The following is an 8,532-nucleotide window of genomic DNA, read 5'->3' on the forward strand; positions in this document are numbered from 1 at the left end:
TTATTCGTCAAAAAGAAAGATGGATCGTTCTGAATGTGCATTGATTACAGAGAACTTAACAAGTTGACAATCAATAATCGATATCCCCTCCCTCGAATAGATGACTTGTTCGATCAGTTGCAGGGCGCTTCCTACTTCTCAAAAATTGACTTTTGGTCAGGGTATCATCAACTACGAATTCACAAAGGGGACATTCACAAAACAACATTTAGAACCCATTATGGACATTATGAGTTCTTAGTCATGCCTTTTGGACTAACGAACGCACCCGCTGCTTTCATGGATTTGATGAATAGGGTCTGTAGACCATACCTAGACAAGTTTGTAATTGTATTTATCGATGACATACTTGTTTACTCGCAAACCAAAGAAGATCATGAGAGACATCTGAGGCTAGTGTGGGAGCTGTTGAAGGAGCAGAAATTGTATGCCAATTTCACTAAGTGTGAATTTTGGATTCGGGAAGTACATTTCCTTGGTCATGTGATCGGCGAAAGAGGAATCCATGTAGATCCGGTTAAGATTGAGGCAATCAAGAAGTGGGAAAACTCCAATTGCCCCAAGAGTTAAGCGCCATTCATGAAACATTCCACGTCTCCAATCTCAAGAAATGTCTAGCCGACGAAGCATTGATAGTACCCCTGCAGGAAATTAAGATCAATGATAAGCTAAACTTCGTTGAGGAACCGATAGAAACACCTGACACGGAGGTAAAACAACTTAAGCGGAGTAAGATCCCGATTGTGGAAGTTCGATGGAACTCAAAACGCGGGCTGGAGTACACTTGGGAGCGCGAGGACTTCATGAAGGAAAAGTATCCACAACTTTTTCCATGCGATGACAAGCGATGACATAGAATGAATTTCGGGACGAAAATCTTTTTAAGTGGGGGATACTGTGACAACTGTCAATTCAGGTCATTCTCAGACTCATGCATCCTTATAAAAACCATTCATGCACAACATGCCATGGCCTAGTAGTATAGATTAGGTCAAAATCTTGCATAAACTAGGATCCAACTAAGATCTAGGACTAATATACTTGACACTTACGATTCTAGTAAGTTGCTTAACTACAATAGGAAATGCCAATACTATAATTAGAATGAAACTTCAAACTTGTTACAATTGAAAAAGGGTATAAAACCCTAAAAATAACTTAAAATATTCTAATTATATTTCAATATGATGGTGAATATGAAGCAATATTCCAAAAACCCTAAAGAGCCAAAAATCCAAATTTATAAATATTAAAGCTTAAAAACTTTATAAAATTTGGCTATAAACTTCCTAATATCAAATTCTTATTAATCAAATTATGGATTATATCAATGAAATAAAAATTAAATTTATCAAACATTAAGCATAATTTATTAGTTAAAAACAAGATTTTTAAATAAATCAAAAATTGCTTAAAGAATCATTTTTATAAAAATTTGGGGTTTTATAAAATTTAAGAGGGAATTTTATAAAGTTTGAATTTAGGAGAGAGAGGAGGCTTTAATGCTAAAAAATTTGGCCACTCTCCCCTCCCCCATGCTCTCTCTTCCCAAAACTCAATCATTAAGATCATTCCCTACACTCTTCCACTTCTCTCTTCACTCTATCTCACACTCCTTCTCCAAGAAAACTCTCCCACTTCCAAGACCACTCCTACACATCAGAAAATCCTCCATTCTCTTCCATAATTTCGAAATTGAGAAGGCCTTGAAGTGTTCTTGCTTCTTTCAAAATCAAAACCAAGGTAAACAACACAATCCTCCCTCATAGTTTCATGATTTTACTTCCTCTTCTTCATGGTTCTTCTCTACTCTTCGGATTCTATGCCCTTCCATGGATAGAAATCCTTACTTTTTCCCTTGTGGTTTGTAGATTCTCACTATAACACAATGCATGTGTTTGAGATGGTGAAAATCCGGGATCAAACCCATGCAAGGAGTGAAAAAGATGCACATGTGTTCATGTGACTTCAAAACCGAGTATTACATCTTCTTCTCCATTTCTTTTGTGTTCTTGCATGACCAAAAGCATTTAAACCATTTCTAGTACATCTTGGATGCTCATTCACTCCATGCATGTGCTAGAAATTGGACCTTAACAGAAACATGCATGTTGTTCTTGTCAAAATGCCCTAAGAATGCACTCAAAGCAAACAGGGAAGACATGTAATCTGCCAGACTACTTTGTTCAGCGTTGAACAGCCATAACTCGGTCATTACTTAACCAAATCCTGATATTGTTTTTGTATTGGATAGTTCCACGAGTTAACTTTCAAGCCCAATAGGTCTCACTGTAAAATATTAAATATCGGATTTTTGGAAATTTTTACAAAATGGTTGCGCGAACAGCTCTTTTTCTGTGATCACCATTTTTGCCTTACGTGATCAGTGGCCTTAAACCCAACCATAAATCTGGGGAAAATAATTTAGAAACTTAACATATCCAGTGAATGATGGCTGAAATTTCGTGGCTTAAAACCCCACAGAATGTGCTACTCAAATTCATGAACTCCAGCCACATTTACATCTCATGCACTATAATGTGCAACATTTCTTAACTTGTTTGGGTTCAATACCCCTATTTTCACTTCTGAATAAATTTTGAACATTTTTCCTTTTGAAAGCCCTCACATGCATGTGATAATCTGTAAAATACCAATGGCTAGACCCAATTCCTTAATTATTTATAAAAATAGTTATTTAATGTCTTTAAATTCCAAATAATCATTTTCAAAAGGTATAAAAATCTGAAAATTTGTATTTTGAAATAATCACAGAATAAGAAATCCATGTAAATTTTCAGACAATTTGGACTTTGTTTGGTATTTATTCCATATTTTTCATTAAATTGGAGCATCAAATTATAATCTCGGGTTATTTGTCCCAAAGTTCCTAACCAATATTTTTCTCAACCTTAGGAACATTATAAGAACCTGTAAAAATTAAATTGGGTAATTTTGGAAACTGTTTTCTATTTATTTCAATTTTTATTGGAGTAAATGCTCAAAAATCATAAAATATAATTAAACAGCTTGGAAATCCATTTTTATATTTTTCCCAGCTTAGTAATGTGTATTAACAGTTAAATAAAAAGTTTGAAAATTTTTATCCTTTGAATGCAATTTTTTGTGAATTTATGTTGTTATAAAGACTTAAAAATTTGAAAAATAGTTAACCATATCAAAAATTCAAGGAAAATTTTCTGGAAAACCTCTATTGTATTTACAATGAAAATACAAGTTTTGACAATTTTTGGAAACTGTTTGATAATATTTTACATTTTTAGGAATATAAAACACGTTAAATGTGTAGAAATACATTTAATTTATATTACTAGATCTGGAAAATTAATATTCCAAAGTTGTAATTAATCGCACGAATTGTAGAATTTCATCATTTCAGAAAAAGTGTAACCAATTAATATTAAATCCAATACTAAAACATAAATTGGCATTTCGCTATATATAGAGTTTAGTATATTAGCATTAGATTTCGACATGGAAACTCACTAGTGTTTGTTTGATGTCGTAGGATCCCGGTAGTAAGACGTTGGTGCATTCCGAAGCACCACTTGTACCTACACGAAACATTGTGAGTATTCACCAATCTCTTGTTTTCGGTTTTTAAATGTTTTGGGGTGGAAAAGCATGTCCTAAACTATTTTTATGTTTGTTGTATTTATTTTGACTTGTATGAAACTTGGTTGCTATATTTCTTATATATGTGTATGTTGCTTTAATTCATGAGGACTGTATCGCGGTTAAGTCCCTGGAATCTCTAGACACAACTCATTAACTCTTTTAAGGCTATGGTTATTATGGATAGTGCTATCAGGAGGTAGACAACTCCTCACTCGCACGATTCGCTTGAGTGCATTTTACCATTTTATACACTATGTTTCTGATACACAGAGTAGTCAATAGGGCACGATTCGGTCATTAGGCTTGGGTTGTGAACTCATGAATGGAAACTTGATGCACATACTATTCTTTATGCACATACGAAACTCGTATTCCCATGTTAGCAACGACACTTGTATACTTATTTTAGCAAGGAAACTTGAATACTTATTTTAGCAACGAAACTTGTTACTCATTATAGCAATAAACTTGTTATTTTTATGCCAATGAACTCCTTATCAATTATAGCAATCAACTTTGTTTCTCATTAAAGCAATGTACTTGTATTTACGAAAAGCCTTATTTCAAGCTCGATTTTATAAACTTGTGAACTCACCAACTATTTTCATAGTTGACGCTTGTTTTACATGCTTTTTCAAGAAATAATTAGTAAGTGGAAATAAAGATTCATCATCATAGAGCATGTTGCATCGTGTTGAAGCTTTTATGAAGCTATATTATGCACAAGGTTATTTTGGAAAACTTGTACTTTGTTTCTTTTTAAGCTATGGGTTGTAAACTTTTAAATACTGTTATGGTGATGTATCTTTATCTTTTGCAATGAAACCGTTATCGCTGTCATATCTTGCGTTTCTGCTTTAGCGGGGTGTGACAACAATCTTTTTCCATGATGGGGAAAGGTGGGATTTGCGTCCTGCCTGCTATGGGAGAGAGCACAAGACTGGTGGGAGGAGGTTACCCAAGTTTTTATGACAAAGGAAGTGGTAGTGATGACCTCGCTGGATTTTGTTCAAAGAGTCCAGAGGGAGTTTGCACCAACTATCGAGGTGCAGTAGCTGGTGAGGGATTTCCAGGACCTTCGCCAGAATCTTGAGACCATGGTGGAGATCACCGCTATGTTCCGAGAGAGGGATCTGTTGATTCCAAAGTATGCTACGGATGAGGAGATGAAGAAGCCGAGGTATCATGACATGTTGAGAGATGACATCAAGGAGTTTGTTACTTTTTATGGGTGCAAGACCCTGAATGATATTATTGAGAGAGCCTACGAGCAGGAGATTGAGTTGGAGCTTTGGTTGAAGTGCATGCCAGATCAGGTTCATACTGTCGTAGACCAGGCGAAGAAGCGTAGTGTTTCTAATTTTCATTCTAGGGGTTAGTAGGGTCGAGGCCGTTGCAACAAGTGTGTAAAGAATCATAGTGGGTGGTGTTAGTCAGTGGGTTCGGGCTGTTATAGGTGTGGGCAGACTGGTCATATGAGTTGGGATTGACCCCAGAGTGCATTGAGGATTACTGATGGCTGCCAAGGCAAGGCGGAGGCTCTTGTGGTGAAGAGCATGGCATTTCAGCTGACCACTGATAAGGCATGTGCAGCTCCTGATGTGGTTACTGGGGCCTTTTAGGTTAATAATGTGACCGCTCATGTTCTATTTTATTCGGGTGCTACTCGATCCTTTTGTCTCTTGCATTTATTAAGAAGTTTTGTGATGCTCTTGGGACATTGGATTTTCCTCTAGATATTGAGATTGTGGGTGACCGTATTATGAGCGCTTCGCGAGTTCAATGCAGGCGTGTCTAAAATATGTTTAGTGTGAGACACCTTATTAACTTGGATTTGATTCCTTTGAGAGGATCGAAGGTTATTATTGGGTTGGATTGGTTGAACCCTATTAGGGCTATGATTGATTGTAAGCGACATTTGGTGAGAATTTGAACCGTAAGTGGTGGCAGGACTTGTTATTCTTGGCAAGAGAGCTTCGCATGGACCAACTCTCTATTCAGCTGTGAGAGCCATGAGATATCTTCAGCAGGGTTGTTCTAGGTTCCTAGCGTATGTTGTAGACACTAGAGTGGAGGGTATGGCAGGTTGAGTGGAGTGCCTATTGTTCAGGATTTCCCCGATTTGTTTCATGAAGACTTACAGGGAGTGCCTCCTGAGCGGCAGCTGGAGTTTTAGATTGATCTGATTCCTGGTGCGGCTCCGATAGCGAAGTCCTTGTATTGACTGGCACCCCCAGAGATGCAGGAGTTATATATGCAGCTTCAAGAACTGCTAGACAAGGGTTTTATTTGTTCGAGCAGCTCTCCGTGATGAGCACCGATTATGTTTGTGAAGAACAAGGACGGTTCAAAGAGAATGTGTATTGATTACCGAGAGTTGAATAAGATAAAAATGAAGAACCGTTATCCACTTCTGAGGATTGGCGACTTGTTTAACCAGTTTCAGGGTGCATCTTGGTTTTCCAACATTGATTTGTCATCGACATACCATCAGATGAGGTTCAGAGATGATGATATAGAGAAGTTAGCCTCCAGGACTCGTTATGGTAATTATGATTTCGTTGTGATGCTCTTCAGGCTAACCAATGCGCTGACAATATTGATGGATCTCATGAACTAAGTCTGCAGACCGATGCTGGATTGGTCTGTGATTGTATTCATTGATGATATCCTCGTCTACTCCAAGACCATGGAGCAACACGAGGAGCACTTGCGAGTGGTGTTGGAGACCCAGAGGAGGGAGAACTTTTATGCCAAATTCTCTATATGTGAATTCGGGTTGCATGAGGTTCATTTCCTTGGGAACATCGTAAACCATAAGGGTATCTTGGTTGATCTGGCCAAGATCGAGGTTGTGATGTGAGGGGAGGTTCGAAGAACCGCATCTGAGATCCATAATTTCTTAGGCCTTGCAGGGTATTATTTTAGTTTTATCCTAAAGTTCTTTAAGATTAAAGTGCCTTTGACCTGTTTGAAAAGAAGAATATGACCTTTTGATGGGGGTCGGATCAACAATTGGCTATTGAGACTCTGCGGTAGATATTGTGTGAAGTCGCTATTCTCGCGCTTCCTAAGGGTTTAGATGATTTCGTGGTTTATTGTGATGCCTATATTTCAGGTTTGGATGTTGTTCTTGTGTAGAGGGGTCACGTGACTTCTTACGCTTCGAGGCAGCTGAGCCTCATGAGGCCAACTACCCTACACATGATTTGAAGTTGGGGGCTCTAGTTTTTCCCTCAAGATTTGTTCAAATTTTATCTTTCTGGGGTTCGGTGTACTATGTACACTGACCACAAGAGTTTGAGGTACTTGATGGACCTGCCAAATCTAGATATACGATAACAGATATGGTTGGACGTGGTAATGGATTATGATTGTGAGATCCTATACCACTCTCGGAAGGCCAATGTGGTGGCCAATGGCTTGAGCCCCAAGGTGGTGAGTTCTTCTATCAGATATATTTCCTTAAGGATTTTTGTCACATCGCCTTTGTTGGGTTTGATTAAGGAGGCTCTGGTAGAGGGAATTGAAAAAGGTGAAATGGAAGTCCGAGCGTATCAGGGCACATATTCCCTTATTTTTCATGGATAGTCGAGGGTTGTTGACTCAGTGTAGAAGAGTTTGGGTTCCGTCATCAAGTGGGGGGATTTAGACAGTTTTAGAGGTGGCTCATAAGTTGAAGTTTTCTATCCATCCGGGGGCCACAAAGACGTACAAGGATCTGAGATTGATCTACTGGTGGCCCTATATGAAGAGGGAGATAACCGAATATGTTAAGCAATGCTTAAGTTATAGGAAAGTTAAGGCCTAGCACCAGAGACCCCACAGTAAGATGCAGCTCTTACCTATTTCCATGTGGAAGGAGGAGGAGATTACTATTGATTTCATCATAAAATTTCAAAGGACAACAAGTGGTGTTGATTGTATCTTGGTTATTGTTGATAGACTAACCAAGAGTGTGCATTTCATAATGATTGTTGAGAGCATATTCATTGAGAAGTTAGTCAACATCTATGTTCGGGAGTTAGTAGTTCGACACGGTGTGCTAGTTTTGGTGGTATCGGACCGGGATGTTCATTTCACTTCCATGTGTTGGAGAAAGCTTCATGAGGATTTGGCTACTCAACTGCATTTTAGTACGGCATACCGTCCAAAGACTGACAGCTAAAGCGAGCGGACGATTAAGACGCTCGAAGTTATGCTCTTGGCTTGTGTGGTAGATTTTGGAGGGAGTTGAGATACTTACCTCCCACTGGAAAACTTTTACTACAACAACTGTTATCATGCCAATATCGATCGACTGCCTTTTAAGATGTTTTATGGAAGAAGGTGCAAGACCTTGATTTGGTAAGGGAGGTCAGGCATTGAGTTGTGGGGATTATAGAGGTTGTACTCAAGACTACTAAGTTGATTTTGTAGGTACATGATAGGTTGTGAGTCATGCAAATTCGTCATAAGAGTTTTATAGATCTGCGACGTTCGGACCTCGAGTTTCAAGTTGGACCCTAGATTCATTGGACCTTTTTGGATTTTGGCCAGGTTGGGCAAGGTTGCATATCGGCTGGATTTTGCGATGAGCTCAGCCAGATCCATAACACATTTCATGTATCTCAACTTCGGAAGTGTGTGGCTGATGAACCTGATGTGGTTCCTCAGGATAATATTCAGGTTGATGATCGCCTGAATTATGTAGAGAAACTGGTGGCTATCTTACATTGGAAGATGAAGGCTCTTCACAACAGATATGTGTCACTAGACAAGGTCCAATGGCAATATCAGAAAGGTTCCCAATGGACGTAGGAGCCTGAGGCGAAGATGTGAGAGTAGTACCGACATTGATTTGTGACAATTGACTTTGAGAATGAAGTCTAGTTCAAGTGGGGACAATTGAAA

The sequence above is a fragment of the Lactuca serriola genome, chromosome 3, assembly GCF_051521515.1.
Source record: "Lactuca serriola cultivar US96UC23 chromosome 3, Lser_US96UC23_V15, whole genome shotgun sequence".
Taxonomy (NCBI): Eukaryota; Viridiplantae; Streptophyta; class Magnoliopsida; order Asterales; family Asteraceae; genus Lactuca; species Lactuca serriola.